This window comes from Diceros bicornis, chromosome 29 (genome assembly GCF_020826845.1).
Source record: "Diceros bicornis minor isolate mBicDic1 chromosome 29, mDicBic1.mat.cur, whole genome shotgun sequence".
In the NCBI taxonomy this organism is placed as follows: Eukaryota; Metazoa; Chordata; class Mammalia; order Perissodactyla; family Rhinocerotidae; genus Diceros; species Diceros bicornis.
In genome coordinates this window covers 8,759,531-8,777,198 of record NC_080768.1, presented here as the reverse complement: position 1 = coordinate 8,777,198, position 17,668 = coordinate 8,759,531, and the positions used below count along the sequence as shown (strand labels likewise).

Genomic DNA, 17,668 nt, shown 5'->3' with positions numbered 1-17,668 from the left:
TGAACTCTTGTTGACTGATTATCTTTTCTTGAAAAATCTTTGTTTGGCTTCACAGCATTACATTCTATTTTTAAAATGTCTTTAACCTCTTATTTTCTGACTTTCTTCTGGAATATTTTGTTTCTCTAACAAATTGTATGTGGGTGTTCATCAGTGATACATCCTTAGGCTTGTCATCACTTCTATTCTTTATTCCACCATCTTTACTGACCTGAGCAACGTGGAGATATGTGGCCCAGATTCCCATTTCTTTCAGGAGTTTGGAGCTCCACTTTTCCTTGTACTTCAATATGCCTCCTTTATGAAAGATGTCATTTTTTTACCTTTTAGATTAGCTATTTGTGTATTTTGCTCTAGTTTTCTATAGATTGTAGTTTTCTGGAGTTTATGGGACTGTTTCATTACTTTTTCACTATATGACACGTGCTCAATAAATAATGGTTAAATTGATGAAGAAAATTAATAACAATGAAAATAAAAGTCGGTAGGAAAATGGAGTACAATAGAAGCAAATGTTAGATAATTGAACAGCTTGGGGCACAGTAATGAATATAAGCACAATTGTTTACTGAGTTTTTTGAACTATAAATTGTTTTCATATTGAGAGTCTGTCATAGAAAAGGTACTAAAAGAGACAGTCACATTTTATTCTCTTAAAAATTAAGGATTTGTATTACAACTATATAGGAAATAATGAGACAACATGAAATTTTTAACAAAAATTTAATGCCTTCTTTTGGAAAAATGAAGTTAATTCATTGACTATTATTAGTCATCAATGAGAAAAAACAGAATTGATCCTTCAGATCTTTGATTTATTACAATTAATTGCTTCATAATTTGGTCATGTTTTTATTAGAATATATTTTCCCATTAATTTTATTAGAATATATTTTCACATTATTGTGAAAATTATAATAATATAACTGAATAGCAAATAAAGTATTGTTATGTATATTTTAAAATGTAAACAGCTACCTAGTTTAGCAGAAAATGTGATTATGTTCTTAATTGTAACAATATTTCATATGAAATATTAACAGTGATTTTTTTTTTTTCTTTACTAAGCAATTTTCTTTGCAGACTTGTAGGTAAATTTTCAGTAGACATAAAGTTATAAATGACAAAGTAATTAGTTTAATAAAGAAAGATCTTAATGTGACATTTAATTATGAGTACTAAGTAAATGATAATTTTTTAGAAAAAAGCCTGCTGATGTTAACTCATTAAGCTGAGGCAGGCATACACACTTCCCTTCATTACTCATCTGAAAATTAACATAATATATATATTCAATCAAAATAGCTAGAATGTACACACACACAGACACAGACTCAGAAGAACAAAAATTTTAAAAATACACCGAAATATTTTCTCCTTCTTCTTAAATAAATACCTTAAATAAAATCAGCAGGTATGTATTTGTCCAGTAAATAATGCATTTCTTTTTAGCCCTCTATGAGGGTTAATTAGCATTATTTCTAAACCCAGAGGGATATAATTTAATCAATCCTAATAGGACTTGTTAAAGAGAACTCTGATGATCACATTTTGGTTTCACAGAAGTGTACATTTTAGAATCTTATTTTCACAGGAAGGTTATACCATCTGTCTACATGTTAATTTATTGCTTCAAATGCATTAACTATTTTGCACCTTTTGTCACACCAATTTTGGCATTTTTTAGTTATTAACCCTTGTATTTCTAAAATAGAATTGAAGAACTTTTACTCTACGTACTCCAAGTAATAGAGCAACTTTAAAGACAAGAATATTTATGCTATATTGACTTTAATAGATGAAATTTATAATGCTTCCTCGAATTCTCAATGAAAGCCAAGTACAGAGAATTCTATTACATGAATTTTAGAAATATTTCAGTCTCTCTCTTCTCCTCAGTTTTATATACTTTAATTTGCATGGCAATTCACCATACCTACTTTATAAGAATATTTTAATGCTTCCTGGGCAAAAACAAAGATGGTTGATGCCTCAGAAAGAAAGAAAGAAATCAAAGAAGCTCTTGAAGCAATTTTAAGATATACCTGGAAATAGAGGAGAAGAGCTTAAGCCTGAAGTAGAGTAGTGAGGGAGGAGGTGGGGATAGAGTAAACAGGGGGACCCCACTGTGTGGCATAGTGATCAGAGACACTGCAATGGTGTACAGAACTGAAGGGCACTAGACCCACACCTGATGAATATGCACTTCTGTAAACTGTGACAATGAGAGGAGAGATTTTTTTTAAAGTTACTTTTAATATTGATTTAACATATTAGCTTGTCTAATTGACCAGGAGAAAAAGGAGAAGGCAGTAGAGATAAATGAATGAATATGTGATATCTCTGAAAGTAAGAGAACAACAGAAAGATTAAAGGATGTTACCTTGCAAGGAATCCAGGAAAAAAGAAAAAAAGCATAAAGAGATTATATTTTATAAACCATAATTGAAAATTCTCAGTAGACTGCATCAGACGTTTTCTCTGAATGCATATGTCAGGGACAAATTAGTTGAGCTTTAGTAATGAAACAGTCTATGATCTCTTTGGAAATATCTGGAGGAAGAAAAAGAATAAAACTTTTGATCTGTTTCTGTAGCAAAAATTGTGAGTAGATCACAGATATTTATATACAAAATGGTCACTAGGGATTGTATTGGTTAAGGGTAAAAAGACATCATAATGCTATAAAGTTTACACAAAGGCCCTGAACATGCAATGTTCCTATACAGGAGAAATATAAGGACAGGTAGTCCTGGGATGGAAGAGGTCAGAATAAGCCAGAAATGATGGTGTGGATGGGTGTAGGGAATGGTGTCATTGCTTGCCAAAGGAAGTAATGAGGAGGAGAGAGACAAAAATAATGGCAAGAGTTAAAAAGGAGCTTTGAGAAATATTCAGAGATGGGGAAAAAGCAACTATTTTTGTTGGTAAGATTTTCTTCTTTTGAATATAAAAATTCCAATATTTTGGTTAAAACTGTTTGTCCAAGGCGAAGGTAAAGTGATTAAAATAAATCACAAGGAGACACTAGGGAAACACCAGAAGACTTGTTAATGTACAAGTAAATAAAGCAGGAAGTTTGGAAAAAAGAAGATGAATGGTTGTAAATAAGCTCTAAAAACATGATATTAACATCATTAAGATAAATAATAGTAGCAACTCATATTTATTGAACATTTCTTATGTGTCACGAACATTTTGTTTCTTGAGTGCATTTATTTAATCCTTACAATTCTTTAGAATAAGTTTCCTTTAGTCTTCTTTTTATAGATGAAGAAACAGGCTTTGAAAGACAAAGGTACTTGTCCACGATCCAGGCTGCTAGAAACTGGATGTTTTAGTTGTTTACCCATGGGAGCTAGAGCTCTTAATCACTATAGACAGGAGACAGGAGAGAAAGTCTGCTGAAAGAGCACTTTTTCATCAGGAAAAAAAAATATGGGAGCAAGGAGAAATTAGAAGAGCAAAGAAACCATGTAGTGAAAACAGGACTTCAATATATTAGAAGAGGAAGTTTTCAGGGTTCTAGATAGAACCCTGTGTTAGCAGTCCATAAGAATTGTGAGATTTAGAATGTAAAGTAAAAACTTAAGAAAGTTTAAGTTGCATAAATAAAAATCTATGTACTTTTTTTTTCCTTTCTCTCCTCAATATTTAGCATGGTGCTTGTCACAGAGTAGGTGTCTAATAAAACTTTATTGAAAGAGTGAGTAAAGAGACAAAAGACCACCTGATAGTTGAATGTTCAATGTCAACAAGGTAGCCTGAGAACCTGAATTAAAAAGATTAGGGTAGGGCCGGCCCGGTGGCTTAGCGGTTAAGTGTGCGCGCTCCGCTACTGGCGGCCTGGGTTCGGATCCCGGGCGCGCACCAACGCACTGCTTCTCCGGCCATGCTGAGGCCGCATCCCACATACAGCAACTAGAAGGTTGTGCAAGCATGACATACAACTATCTACTGGGGCTTTGGGGAAAAAAAGGGGAAAATAAGGAGGAGGATTGGCAATAGATGTTAGCTCAGGGCCGGTCTTCCTCAGCAAAAAGAGGAGGATTAGTACGGATGTTAGCTCAGGGCTGATCTTCCTCACAAAAAAAAAAAAAAAAGATTAGGTTAACCTTTTTTCTCTCACAGGAACTCTTCTATGATGCATTGCTGTTTGATATTTGAGGAAGTGAATTAGTTCACTGAAAAAAAACTGAGATAATGTCAAGACTTGTTTCAGGAACAAGTAGATCTTGTATTTAAAGTGAAGTTTGGGTGCTATACTCTGGTTCAAGGAAACACTAATAAATATTTGAAGACAAAGATAACATACGTAAAAGTGTTGTATATTCTTTGGAACAGTAGAACTAATGATACTAATTACACTAGTATTGTAATTTAGTTTGTTAATCAATTTGTGAGTAAAAGAAAATAAGTAGTGACATACTTCTCATGTAGATCAATAATTTAGAGCACAGACCCTGGAACCTGATAGCTGGGGTTCAAATCCTAATGCTGCAAATTATTCGCATGTGACTTTAGGTAAACTTCTTAATGTCTCTCTGCTGAATTTCCTAAAATTCTAATGTTCTAAATTCCTAAATTTCTGCTAAAATGGGGAAAATAATTGCACTTACATCATGGATTTAGTTAGGAGGATTAAGTGAACTAGAATTTGTAAAATGTTTAGAGCAATGCTTCGCACATAGTAAGTGCTACATTGCTGTGTTTTTTAAAAAATAAATACATATCATATATTTGTAAGTGACTAAAAGAGTCTCTCTAGGTTTATGTGCCACGTTTTTCTTTTCTGTTTGTTTTTTACACAGAGTCACATATTTATATAAAGAAGAGACTTTTGAAGTCATTAGCAGTTAGCTAGTAGGCCAATATCATATTAGAAAAAAGGCAAGATATATTTTATTTCATTTAATTTTTATAACAATGATTACAACTGTGCAAAAATACATAGAAAAAAGATGAAAGCATTATAAATCATTGGCATTCATGGGTTTAAGTTTTGAGGTTTTATTTTTATTTATTTATTTGTTTTGGTGAGGAAGACCAGCCCTGAGCTAACATCTGCCAATCCTCCTCTTTTGGCTGAGGAAGATTGGACCTGGGCTAACATCCATGCCCATCTTCCTGTACTTTATATGTGATGCCGCCACAGCGTGGTTTAACAAGCGGTGCGTCGGTGTGCGCCGGGATCTGAATCGGCGAACCCCGGGCCACCGCAGCAGAGTGCACGCACTTAACCGCTTGCGCCACCGGGCTGGCCCCAAGTTTTGAGGTTTTTGACAAATTGAGAGTAACTTTGAAAATATGTGAAATTTAGTCATTTGTGCTTCTCTCAGGCGTGGTAGTTTTTTGAAGTAAATTGCTGGTGATTACATAAGTTATAAGGCCTGGAATTAGCATTTGGGATGTTATGTACAAATGTAATCATAACATGAGAAACTAGAAAGATCCTAGCAATTGATGTAGACTAACTCAAGTCATTAATAGTATAAGTTACGGGGGCCAGACTGAATTGACAGTCTTCTGAGATCATACAACTAATGAGCACAGAAGGGGAAATGAGTGACTTCCAAGAAAGGTGATGTCATTCATTCATCAAGTAAAGATTTAACATTTACAAAGATTGTCACTCAATGATAATAAGATGTACCAAGTAGACTATACTCCAGGCCATAAAATAAGTCTCAATTAATTTGAACTGATTGATATTATACATAGCATGTCTCTGACAGCAACAAAATTAAATTAGCTATCAATAACAGAAAGATAACTGGAAAATCCACAAAAATTTGGAAACTGTTCAACACACTTCTGAATAACTAATAAGTTAAGGGAAAAAAATCACAAGAAAAATTGGAAAACATTTGGAATTGAAAGAAAAGAAAAACATAACATCAAATCTTGTGAGATGCAGCTAAAGCTCTGCTTAGAGGAAACTTCATAGCATTAACTGCATATATTAAGAAGAATGAAGGAAGAAGAATAAATATCCCAAATCAATGATCTAACTTTCACGTTAAGAAATTAGGGAAAGAAGAGCAAAGTAACCCCAAAATAAGTGAAGGAAGGAAATAATAATGATGAGAAGAAATTAATGATATAGAAAACAAGAAATTAATGGACAAAAATCAATGAAACCGAAAGCTGATTGAGTGGACAAATAAAACTGGTAAACTCCTAGCCAACCTATTTAGTGAAAAAAGAGAGAAGACACAAATTGTCAATATCAGGAATGACAAAGGGTGTATCACTACAGACGTTAAGACGATAATAAAGGAATATCTTGAACGTTTTCCCAATAAAACAAAATATGATAAATTAAATTCAATCAAAATTAAAATGTTTGTTCTTCAAAAGACACTTAAAATAGTGCAAATACCAGCCACAGAAAAAATATATATTCCTATATATGATTACAAATTTTGTCCAGATTATTGTAAGAATGAGAAGTAGCAAATCAAATTTGGAAATGTCATAGACTATCAACACATGAAAAATGTGTGTGATGATCATGATTCTTTAGGAATGATTTTTTTTTTTAATTTTAAAAGTGGTGCTTTGAAGATGTCATGATCATAGGCGTCAGAACATTGGAATATACATTACCATTTCTACCTCATCTCCCAAATTGAATTACCTTAAGTCACAACCTTGCCATAGATTTGATATGAGCTAGTAGATTAGCATGAGAGTAAGCGAGCCCTGGGATTCTGTTTTGTGTCATTGAGCTTCAAACATATATCTTAATAAGTGGAAAAATGCGTATTTGCAGTTTTGGGGAAAGCTTTAAATGTCATACAATTTCTTGGATAATAGATATCTGGAGTAGGCTGTATTTAAATTAATTATAAAGAGGAAATACACGATTCAGTTTTTAAAATCTGAAAAATGTGGATAATTAAGGCAGAGCACATATAGCAGAAAACATTCTAATGCCTATTTAATAGCCTATAAATATTTAAAGCATATAAACTGCATAGAACAAGGTAAATTATTTAGTAGAATATATTGAAATAGGACTAAAAGCATGGAAATTAGGACAGTGAAAATTTGGACAATATGTCAGAACTCTCTTGGATTATGCAGTGGAATAATTTAATGGGATATAGCCTTCTCACTGGTGTTTTATAACCATCCTGGGGATGGCTGCCTTACGAAGCCATTTGGAAGAATGTGAAGCCTAGTTTGCCTATGGTCCCATTAGAATAATAAGACCAAAGTTATAGATTTCACCCAACAAAAGCTAGTCCTTTCTTTTTCTAATGCTTGAAGAAGTTGCTTAAACATACACAGTTTCATATAATTAATTGAAAGTTGCTTACACTTAATTAATCTGATTAATTTCTGCTCTAATTGCTATTATCTTCTTTCTTCTTGCTTTAGGCTTAATTTGGTCTTTTTACTTTTGTGTCCTAAGACAGATGGTTAGGTTATTTATTTCAGATCTTTCTTCTTTATTAATGTATGAATTTAATGTTAGAAATTTCCCTCTAAATACTGCTTTCACTACATCCTACAAATTTCCATAAGTTATATTTTCATTTTCATTTGTGTCAAAATGTTTTAAAATTTCTATTGAAACATTTTGACCCATGTGTTATTTAGAAGTATATTGCTTCATTTCCAAATATTTGGGATTTTCCAGCTATCTTTATGTTGTTTACTTTTTATAGTAAAGCTCTTAAGATATTACTCATAGTTGTTTTGAATTCATGGAGTCACAGCACGGCTGGTTTTGTTTATGAGCATCAAGCTCCTAGCAATTTGATGTTTTGTGGTATTCTCCAAGAAAATCTGAGAACACTCCATCTGGATTCTTGTCTTTGTATCCCGAATCTCACAAGAACGTGTGAGTCAAGTGAGAGGGAAGTGGAGAGAAAATCTCGTCTAAATACTATTTCTCTGGGTTCACTGGGATCTTCTTTCTGTAGGATGTGCACCTTTCTGTTCTTCTGCTGTACAGCACACCTGGGGTTCACGAAGGGTGTGGAGATATTTTCTCTAGTGGAAGAGAATTTCATGGAACAAATTATATACTTAACTAAAAGTGAATAATACACATTAGGTTTCATGTTCCTTAATTAGTTTAGCATTACTTTAGAAGATTAAACTGCTTCCATCTTTTGTTCTCTCTCCTTTATGTGTACAGGGACATCATGATTCCCAAACTTAGAGGGTCCTGTCTCTAAAATTTTTGAAGATTTAACTTAACTTTCTTTCGATTTTTAAAAGTTTTTTTCTTTGTGATTTATTGAAATATAATTGAGTTGAAAAGCTGCACATATTTAGTATGTACAATTTGATAAGTTTTGACATATTTATACATCCATGAAACTGTAACCATAGTCGAGATCATGAGCATATCCACCTCATTTGTAGCCCATCTCTCAGGGATCTGTCTTTTGTAGCCCATCTCTCAGGGATCTCCATCTTTTGTTGCATGATGGCGTTTGTCTTGAAAGCCATTGTTTCATAGATTTTGTTCAATCTTTGGTTGTTTCAGGTGTGAGAGTAAATCCAATCCCAATTACTCAATCTTGGCCTGAAGCAATAGTCCACCCACTAGTCATTCATTAGAACTTTCCTTTCTCTTAAGTCCTAGGATTTTTACCTGTGAGAACTCTCACTGGTATCAGATGAAAACATTCTTTATGAAACTTAAGCTCTGGCCCCATCTTTAAGTTCAAGAGGCTTCCTGTAATTTCTGGATGACACACCTTCACTCGGTCTTCATGTCTTTCTTACTTTCCTTGTTCTGTTTCCTTTTTTGATTTGCTTTTTATTTTTTTCTAAGAAACTGATTATCTCAGTGTCTTTATCCTAGAGATACTTATCTTCTGCTAACTTGTGCTGACACAAACATATTTCCAAAATATGTGCTTCTTTTGTAATAAAAATTAGGTCCTCAGAACTTTGGTCAGCAACATTTTCAGTTAAGCTGCCAGGTCAGAAATATGCTTTCCCTGTGTTTTATCTTATTTCTCCTTTTATGGGATTCCCTTTGTTTTCTAACTTATTGGCATGTTTAAATCAATTGGCAGCTTGCATTTAATTTCAAGATAAAGTGGGTAGCTACAGTTTAAATTGATGTGGACCAGTTATAAAATATATTTTATAGACTCTATTTCACTCTTTGATAGTGCAATAATTAAGAATGTTTAGGCTTACAAAGATTGTTTGAACTTGCTAAGAAGTCTTAAAGTTTTTATTTTTGGTAACTGAGTGATATTAATATCTTCTTACAAAAGTACTGCTGAGAAATAAAATCTCAGTGAGTCATGTGAGTTCTCAAGTTGCCACAACTCCTATTTGTTGGGTATTGTCTTTTCTCTTTTTTCCTAAATTCCTTAGAACATAACCCCTTACATAAAAGCAGAGAATGACTCTGCTGGTAATCTTATTGATTCTTTGTAAAGAGCAATAAAGATTTCCTGATTTTCTTACTTCTTGATCTCATTGTTTCTGTGGCTTTGCAAAGCTAAGAAAAACACCAAAAAAAGAACTTGTTTGATTTCCCAATTATTAACTGGTTTACACTGCACTATTATTTAATACTTCCTTAATATTGTGTTAAGCTTCAATTTAAGTTTTTAGGTAAGATCAGGTAAAAAGAGAAAAAGAAAAGCTTCTTTTGTTAATACTTTCTTGTAAACTTAGCACCAGTTTTTTTTTTTTTATTAAATAATCCTTTTTGATATTGTGCCAAAAAAGCCTCATTTCAATAATATTTGGGAGTTGAGTGGAAGTAATCACTGTAAATATGTATTAATTATTAAGGATAGAAGTGGTAAATTATTCTTAAAGTGCTTTAATCTCTTTGAACTAAAGTGGTTTGAAAATTTTCCCTTAAATTATAAATAATGGGGAAAAATAAGGCATGTTAATTGTAGCAGTCAATTATCTTCAGAGATTTCCATAACCAAACTTTTGTAGGAATCATGTACCCTAAAGAAGAGAATGTTAGACCTGAGAAGAAATGTGATGCCAGCAGTGACTGTCTGGCCCATTTAGGTACAATGTTAAGGAAAGGAAAACAATGTTTATTGAGTATTGTTCAGACACTTTGCTACATCTTATGTAATCTATTATAAATTGTTTAATACAAGGGGTACGTCTTTTTTAATTTCCTCCTTGCTGTAAGAATGTGAAATATTTTATTTGATTACTATTTCCACATTTTAATTACAGTGTCAAGATTTTTTTCTTCATATTTTTCTGGGAGCAAAAAGAGACTTTCCTTTTTATATTTTAAAGGCAGCAGAATATTAAATAAATAGGAGAGAAACTTAAATGTTGTACAATTAGCACTCTGAAATGATTTTCCACACTCCACTCTTTAAGTTAAAAAAAAAAAGTCTCAGTGCATTTTGAAATTTGGGCATAGAAACACTTATGATTCATATGAACTCTAAGCACTTTGAGACTGAAAGAGTTTGGAATGAAGCTATAACGACGCAATAAGGGGATGTTTCACTATTTCTTTGTCATCTCTAATAAAGCGCAAATTAGAGCAAGAATGAAGATGAGTCTGGGCCCTGAAAGAGCTGTTAAATTTTTAAAAACCACTCTTTATTTGATCTGGTTGCGTTTGCTCTGTGCACCACAGGACTTCTGTGGGTGGTGGTCCACCTGTCTCTCTAACTATCCCTCACTTCTTATCAACCCTTTCTTATTACTACCCTTTAGTAATATAGGTTTATTTTAAAAGTTGCTTTATTTCCATTATCTTTTCTCTTGATATTTTCTCCATCAGGTTCTCATGCATTTCCACTTATTTATATATTCGTTCCAAACTGAATATCTATTATGTCCCAGGAATAATACCAAATGCTAGGAATATAGATTTTACCTTTTGGTCTCATCCTTTTGTTTAACGTCTAAAAAGATGACTGGAGCTCCCATTCCCAGTATTAGAGGGAGTTCAACACCCTCTCCTGACAGCTTTCTTCCTTTTATTTTTTTTTCCTGAGGAAGATTCGCCTTGAGCTAATATCCGTTGCTAATCTTCTTCTTTTTGCTTGAGGAAGATTCGCCTTGAGCTAATGTCTGTGCCCATCTTCCTCTATTTTGTATGTGGGTCGCTGCCACAGCATGCCCGGCAATGAGTGGTATAAATCCACGCCCAGGAACCAAACCCAGACCGCCAAAGCAGAGTGCCCGAATTTAACCACTAGGCCGCCAGGGCTGGCCCCTTGCTTTCTTGTATATATCTCTTCTTCTAAATTCCTGCTCTAACTGATCTTTTAATTCCCAGTCACTTCCTGAGGCTGCATTTTTCCCACATAGCTCTACCCTGTGTGTGGCCACTGCCCTCTTTTTTCATTGGTTAAGGCACTGCTGACACGTCTGTCACATAAAACAGATTTTACTGAAAACTAAGATAATAGAGTAAATTATAGCTCAATACAGAATAGAAAATTATTTAAATTCGTTATTAAACTGAAAACCAAACAAAACCTTGGGTGTGAATGAAATTTCTGCAGTGGGCAAACTGGACTTGCAGATCACAATTCCTTTGCATCTTTTGCCACCTGTAGATAGAGCAAGCGATGTCAGCCTGAAAGGAGGGTCACGTGTCCCCCTCCTTACTCCAAAGCCGCTGTATCCATGAGCCCTGTTTTACCCCAGGTAGAGGACCAGGTGCCCTCCCTCTTCAAAGGAACCTGGATATTAAGTCCTGTCCTTGCACATCAAGAGCCTTTGTAGATTCAGTTGGAGACTGCAGCCTCCAGAGAGCAAAGGGGCAGAAAAAAGGAGAAAATGGGCTGTGGTAATATACTTTGTGCATTTTAGGAGGACTGTTTCTAGTAAGAAAAATTGTTGAAATTATGACAGGGAAAGAAAGAGCGCCTAACTGGCAGGGATATTAGTTTTATATATATGTATGTCTGTGTGTATATATATATATTTTTTTTCCTAATGTATTATAGAAATAGACATTAGGGTGTCCCAAATCATTTGAGGTGGAATAACTCAGATTATTGTTGCTGTTAAGGATGCATCTCTTAGATTGTGCCTCTTCCCTGACTTCCAGACCCACCTTCATCTTCCTCCTGAGTGCTGTTAGTGTATCAAAGCTAGCATGTCCCAAATCAATTTGCCTCATCCCAAACCTGTTTCTGTTCTTGCATTTCTTTTCTTTTGTGAGGAAGATTAGTCCTGACCTAATATCCATCGCCAATCCTCCTCTTTTTGCTGAGGAAGATTGGCTCTGAGCTAACATCGGTGCCCATCTTATTCTACTGTATGTGTGGGACACCTGCCATAGCATGGCTTGATAAGCAGTGCGTAGGTCCACGCCCAGGATCCGAACGCGTGAACCCAGGGCCACCGAAGCGGAGCGTGTGAACTTAACCACTATGCCACCGGGCCAGCCCCTGTTCTTGCATTTCTTAGTTTTGTTTATTCTAATGACAGTCCTTCATCATTCACATCTGAATCTCCTCCCTTCCTGCTGTCCTCATATCCATATTTTTGTTTTCCTCAACTTTTTGAATCTGCATCCCTAAAAATGTTCATCATCTCTCCTGAATTCCCCTCGTTAGCCCCTTGGCATTCTAATTTAGTTTCTTGTTATGGGCCATGCAGGGCGTTGTGATAAACTTCTTACTAATTGTCATGTCTCTATTCGTCCCTTTTATAGTACGAGATTCCTAAAGCACAGTGTATAATTATGCTCCTCTCCTGATTAAAATCCTTCCGGGTTTTCTTCTTTCAGACTGAATAGTTTCCATCTCTCTCTTCAGATCGTTACTTAAATAACGTTCTCAGATTTATCTCTTATTTCTTGTAGAAGTACATGAAGGTGGATGGTAACTTTTTATTGATTTATTTTCATCCTTCCCTCCTTCCAGTCTCAACCACTCTTCTTTGTTTATGAAGTTGCTCATGCTGTTCTCTCATTCTGGACTCCTACTCATGACTCTGTTCCCATGTTCTGCTCATCCACACATGTCTAAAAGCATCCCCTTCTTCCAGAGTTAGACCATCTCACATCTCTTCCCAGAAATCTTCTAGTAGGGCTCATATTTCTATTCTCAAAATTCATTTAACACGTTATCTGTGCTTATGTAACACTATGATTCTATGTTTTATTATAAATGTCTATGTCTTCTCTTTCTTACAAGACAATGACTTACTTTGAGCAGAAAAAGTGCATATTGGAACATAAGTTCCAATATCTATTTATCAAATGAAAGAAAAGTTATGAAATTGGGAAATATCATAGATAAAGACAGTTATCAAGGGATAATTCTTAATGCCCTGTAACTATTATTTTCATCTCTTTGTCAGTGAAACCATTTCTATATTAACCAGAGCAGGGTAGATGATGCTGCAATAACAAATTAACTCACAAATCTTAGTGGCTTGATATCAATGGATTATTTTTTGTGGATGCCACAGGTCTGATGTGGATCATAAGGGAACTTTGTGCCACATAGTTACTTAGAGTGCTGGGCCAATGGAGACTCAACTTCTATCATATTTCATAAACCAAAAAAGTAGACACAGATTTGTATTGCTCATATCTCTTATCCAAGCTTTTGCTTAGAAGTGACACACAGGTTCTCTGCTCATAATTGATCAACCAGAATTAGTCACAGGGTCCCATCCAACTGCAAAGGGACTGAGAGAATTGGGGAGCATATGAATATTTGGTGCAGCATTTACCACACTCCCTTAGCAGATGAGCTAGTACTTACTTCTGGATAGGAAGATTATCCGTACCTCTGAATAGGAAAATCTTTTACACTATGAACTATAAAGATTCATAAAGTTAATCACCAATTTTGAAATTAATAAATTTTATACATAGAAACAATTATCAAGGAACAATATTTCATACCATTCAATATGATTTCCTTGTAAGTGAATCGGTTGAACAATAAAAAATCCAAAATTAAAATTGAATGGCTTATCACTTTTCTACTATGAATCTGAATTTTATATATTTATTGTCTTATTAGTTTCTTACTCAGATTTTTTTTATTTACACACAGATCAATAAAGCTCCAAAATTATTGTAATAGCTCCTTAGCTTAATAATAATAACAACAATAACAGTATTTATTAGGTTTTATGTTTATTAGTTAATAAATAACAATATTTATTGCTGTGTACTAGAAACATATGCCAAGAGCGTTGTAGACATCATCCTCTGAAATTTTCAGAACACTCCTCTTTGGTAGGCAAATTATTAATATTCTCATTTTATATGAAAGGGAATTGAAGGTAAGACAGGATGATGACTTTCTAAAAATATCACAGTTAGTGCAAGGTAAAGCTAGAATTTGGTACCTGTTATGCCTAATGCTAGACTCTAAGTTATAATATGTTCTCGGGTCGAGTACTGGAGGTCTTAATCATAACTTAGTTTGCCTCTTAACCTCAAGAATAGTATCTAAAATATTTTATTTTAAAGTCTGTAAGACAGTTGGATAGTTTTAGAACTTAAACATAAAATGCGAAGGAAGAGTTAAGGCCATCCAATTAAGAACACATTCATCCAGTGAGTCCCAAAAGACACCAAATAGTTTCAATTCATTGGCTTTCCGAGATACAAATGGAAATGTATTCATGTATGAAAAGGCTTTTCATTAGGGGCTGCTATCTTTGAAACTTGGAAGGCTAGACAACTACAAAACAGGCTGTCCTTAAAAATGATGATACATTACTGCAAATGTTCCAGAAAACGCTGTTTTCCGCATGCGGCTGCCTCGAGTCGCTAGCTTACAGCCTTGGTGTCTTGACAACTATTCAAAAAGAGCTCTATGAGCTATCTTGCCAACTTTCAATGGGAAAAGAAGTAGGTATCAGGGAGTGGTGGAGAGGGCAGAAGAGAAATGAAGATATGATCTTGAGAGAGAATTAAACAATTTAATATTTTATTTGAAGAATACTGTTCTTGGTTAGAAAATACTGTGAGTTTCTTAAGGATAGGAGTTTGCCATAATGGGCAGATGTACGTATAGAAATGTTGTTTCTAGATTGAAGGAAAGGAGAGCATACCGTGGGTAGTTTCAAATGAAAATCTGTAGTATGTGGAATAGTCTTAAGTTCACTTATTAGAACATGTATTGGATGGAGTATTCTGTTTCTTTTTCTCTATGAGGCCATACTGCCTCCTGCTTCTACACTGAGTTACTACTTTGGTTTAGTAACTATCTGCATTATGTCTTTTTCTATATGTTCCAGTATGCTTTAAGCTAAAGAGGGAAATTCATTGATTGCTGGTTCTTACTTATTGGCAACAAAAATGTTCCAAAAATATTGTTTGTTTTTGAGCTCAAAATGAAGTTATGTAAGACAAATGCATTGAACTCACCTTCATTCCTTCATATTTAGAGTAAGTCCCATTGAAGCACACGTCTTACAGGTATAAGATTGAATAAGCACATAGAAGCTTTGGATGTTTGTATTTAAGTACTTAATATAATTGCTACGTATATGAGATTATTTGAATTTAATATTCTATACCTCTATTTCTTGATACTTTGCATAATATCCTGTTATACAGACTTTTGGATTGTCATGCAATATGGCAGAATCAGTCAAATGCAGTAGGCAACCTTATGCTTCAATACATCCATTTCTCTAATCACTAAGAAAAAATCGTGTTTTCTGAACATTAAAAGTTGTAAATATATTAACCAATTATTTGCTATGTAATACTTTTCGAAATAAAAGAAATAAAAACATAATGATATACTTGGTATTTAATTAAACCAGAGTTCCTCTCAGGTTCAAGGCCTTATGACATACGCCAAGGGCATAGTGCCTAGGGGTTACATAGATAAATCAGCCTCCCTGCCTCTGGGTGCTCCTCCCTGTAAGTTTCTTCAGAGAAAAATCAATGTTTAAATTTTCTTTCCAATATTCTAGGTTTTTTAAATTGAATTTTGTAGGACTTTAAAGCATGGTTTCATATTGAGCTTCCTGAAACACCAAAAATGTACACAAAACTTTGTTGGTTTTCATATAATCATTTTTAGGGGGATGGGATAGAAGGTCGAAAGCTTTTATCAGGTTATTAAAAGGGCCTATGATGCACAAAAATTTGGGAATCATTGAAATAATAGTTTCTTTCTTTTGTTTAAATATACGGTAAACTGGAATAAGTGACTTAAAAGCAAAATTGAGAGCAGAGACACAGTGTTATGGAATATTTTCTGCGTGTGTGTGTGTGTGTGTGTGTGTGTGAGGAAGATTGGCCCATCTTTCTCTACTTTATGCTTTGCATGCCGTCGCAGCATGGCTTGATAAGCTGTACGCAGGTTCACACCCGGGATCCAAACCTGCGAACCCTGGGCTGCTGAAGCGGAGCCCGCAAATCTAACTGCTATACAACGGGCTAGCCCCCCATGGAATATTAAGATTTGGAAAGGGTACTTGTCTTAGTCCATTTAGGCTGCAGTAACAAATTACCACAGACTAGGTGGCTTAAACACCAAACGTTTATCTCTTACTGTTGGGGAAGTCCAAGATCATGGTCTGGGCAGATTTAGTGTCTGGTGAGGGCCTGCTTCCTGGTTCATTGATGGCCGTCTTCTCGCTGTGTCCTCACGTGGCAGAAAAAGAGTGAGAAAGCTGTATGGAGTCTCTTTTATAAGGGTGCTAATCTCATTAATGAGGGCTCCACCCTCATGACCTAATCACCTCCAAAGCCCCCACTTCCAAGACACCGTCACACTGAGGCTCGGGTTTCAACATGAATTTGAGGCAGGCACAAACACAAATGTTCAGTCCCTTGCAGTACCTCAATAAATATTTCATATAGGACAGGTGCTGTGAACTTGAGGTTGGCTAATATTTGGAAAACTAAAGTGGAATGAGGGGCAGTCCAGGCCAAGAGAAGAGCTTGAGCACTTTTGGGGTGTGTTTTGAGAACAGCAAATTATTTGATTTGTCCCTCGTATAAAGTATAAGAAAGGGTACAGTGCATTATACATTACACAGGTAGCTTGGAGCCAGATTCATGAATTCAATCATTTAAATAATGGAGACAAAGTGTTTTAGAATGGGATTAATGTGATAAAATCCCTGTTATGAGGATTGTCCTGACAATATTAGGAAGGGGAGCTTTTGAATCATAGAAACTAATTGGGATGTTGTTGTAACGATCCAGATAAGGATTGCTAAATGTGGAAATTGTGGGAATAGGAAGATCTAAATTATTACAGAAATTTCAAGAAAAGGAGTTTCATCAGACTGGGTAAGGGCGAGGGAAAGAGTAATCTGAAGTGGAACCTGCATTTTTGGTTCCATGTTCTTTGTTTTGAGGAAATTTAAATGTAGTTTAACTCACTCAGTGGTGAATATGAGTTCATAAGCAGAATGGTAACTCGATGCACATATAGATGTTTACAGTGATAAGTGAACATTTAGCATGGATGAGAAGTTACTAATCAATATATCAATTATTAAAGAATTTAAAATAATTTAATATAGGATCCATGTTGTTTGGTAAAATGAAGTAAACTCTGAGAAAATCATGTTATCCCTGTAAGTAAAATATTTACATTAGAAATGAATAATGTGGAGCACACTTTCCTCTACAATAGGAACTTGTGTTTGTTTATTGTAATTATAAACACTTGGCTGAGAAGTCCTTGAAAATATAATCCTATATCTCATTGGCATAGACCCACCACGATGAAAGAACATT

The 17,668-nt window shown here is 34.6% G+C and overlaps 1 protein-coding gene across 2 annotated transcripts in view; it reads left to right on the top strand.

Annotated features, from left to right (window-relative positions):
* GPM6A (glycoprotein M6A) overlaps window positions 1–17,668 on the top strand; it is a 323,189-nt gene that overhangs the window by 115,561 nt on the left and 189,960 nt on the right. The gene's annotated exons all lie outside the window — the stretch shown is intronic.